Consider the following 2556-nt stretch of genomic DNA (forward strand, 5'->3'; position numbering starts at 1 on the left):
GTTCAGAGATATTGAGGTTCAAAACTTTTTTATTACAAATTCTTATATGGACTTACATTTCTGCGTCTTTTATGCACTAGAATTGCCTTCTTCAGTGTCACAACAGCCCAGTGCTTGCCTCCTCCTTTTCTTTCTTGCTTCTGTTGTCATTTGCTGAGCAGCTAACTCTGCTTCACGTACACGAAGCTCTTCCATGTCCCACAGTCCTTTAGCTGTGTTCTGTCCAAATCTTATCCCTAACTTCTCCAGAACCTTGCCTTTCATAGTTCCCACCACTAAAAATTATTACAGCATCATACATTGCTAACTTTAGGGTCATAAGGCCAACAAATACATTTTTAGACACACAGCACCACACAACATTATTGAAGGACTACTTATTTAGTAGCTCAGGATTTGCCAAATCTCTATAAATAGGTTTCATTGCCTCCATTACTGCCAAAGGAAGAGAATGTTTAAGTGTAAATTAATGCAGCGTGCCAGAAAATTCAGCTTTCCAATATTTACACCAAGTGTTTCGTGGAGGTGGACACAATGCATGACATGGCTTTTTATCAGTTGATATTCGATGAAAGAAAGTGCTCCACACAGCTCTTTTCATCTTCTTTAAATTGTCACAGTTATCTCTAATGGTCTTCCCATAATATTCCTGTAATTCATCAATTACTTTGTCCATTAGTCTTCCAGCACATTTTATTGTCTTGCCATCAGACAGTTTTGTCTTATCCAGCTTGGTTTTTAGGTTATGCAGACGTGTTCCCATCCTTTTCTTGGCATGTCCTACACACTCAAGTTTTTGTATAAGAACATCATATGACTTACTGTTTTGTACTGGAATGAAAGCCTTGCTGTCTCTATCACCTAAGTAATTCACATATCTGGCACCTCTCTCCTTCTGCGAAAGCTGGAAAATGTTAACTGCTCCTTTTACCCCCATTCCTTCACTTGTGCCATCATAATTTTTATACACCGCTGCTTATGAAGGAATCTGTTCTTCTGGTTCACAACCTTGGCAGTACTTACTGAGAACTTCTAAATCCAAAACTTTTCCAGTGTCAATACTTATTGCAGATGTAAAACCATTTTTAGAACTAAACCTTACTCTTTTTCCAGGATCCATCCACAGCAATGCTGATGTTTGTGTCACCCTCATTTTGTTCAACAGCTTCTGATGTAGCAGCAACTATTGAATCTTCAGCCACAGCCTTTACAGAGTTCCCAATTGCTGTTACATAATTCGTATACCTAGAAGGTGGTTTTGGCAAATTCAACACAGTGCAGAGAACATTACCAGCCCTTGCACTTTTGCCAATGCATCTAAGGCCATAGAGCAGTCTCACATTAGTTTCTTACAATTCATTAACTGAACACATTGATGAAGTATGAAATGCTTTTTCGTTTCTGCACTTCTGACATTAAATAATTAATTTAGACACAACACCTATTCTAGCTCCAATATCCTCATAAAGGTTAATTTCACCACCACAAAGACAGCAAGATACAGTTTCAGAAAGAACTTGTGCAAAGATTTGCAGCTCAATAATGACGTTGTCCATAATATCATTACTTTTACCACTGTCACCCTTCCTTCACTGCTAGCACAGCTGTTTTCAAGTACTTCAGAACAAAATGCAGGTCTCACATATCTGCTACCCGCAAATTTGCGTTTCTTGAAGATACTTTTATGCTTAGTCAAGTTATTAGCGTATAAAAAGCAACAGAAGTTAGTTTACTACAAAAATAGCCGATATTTTCACTACTTTCAACGAAAACTAGTATCAGGAGCACAGGACGGATTTGTTTATTCGTTTTGCCAACTTCTGAGACGTAGCAGTAGGCACAAAACAAAGCAATTCACAGACTTCTAGACTGTGTAGTTCCCAAGATATGACTGCTCAACTGTGGCAGTACATGCGTAGCCGTGAAATTTGACAGTCACATGTGAACATTCAAAATATTCCCAGAATGAGATTTTCACTCTGCAGCGGAGTGTGCGCTGATATGAAACTTCCTGGTACATTAAAACTGTGTGCCCGACCGAGACTCGAACTCAGGACCTTTGCCTTTCGCGGGCAAGTGCTCTACCATCTGAGCTACCGAAGCACGACTCACGCCCGGTCCTCACAGCTTTACTTCTGCCAGTATCTCGTCTCCTACCTTCCAAACTTTACAGTTTTAATCTGCCAGGAAGTTTCATATCAGTGCACACTCCGCTGCAGAGTGATAATCTCATTCTGGAAACATCCCCTAGGCTGTGGCTAAGCCGTGTCTCCGCAGTATCCTTTCTTTCAGGAGTGCTAGTTCTGCAAGGTTCACAGGAGAGCTTCTGTAAAGTTTGAAAGGTAGGAGACGAGATACTGGCAGAAGTAAAGCTGTGAGGACCGGGCGTGAGTCGTGCTTCGGTAGCTCAGATGGTAGAGCACTTGCCCGCGAAAGGCAAAGGTCCCGAGTTCGAGTTTCGGTCGGGCACACAGTTTTAATCTGCCAGGAAGTTTCATTCAAAATATTATTTGAAGGTCTCACAATTGTCTGATTTTGATGTATTATATACCAAAA

This window comes from Schistocerca nitens, chromosome 2 (assembly GCF_023898315.1).
Source record: "Schistocerca nitens isolate TAMUIC-IGC-003100 chromosome 2, iqSchNite1.1, whole genome shotgun sequence".
NCBI lineage: Eukaryota > Metazoa > Arthropoda > Insecta > Orthoptera > Acrididae > Schistocerca > Schistocerca nitens.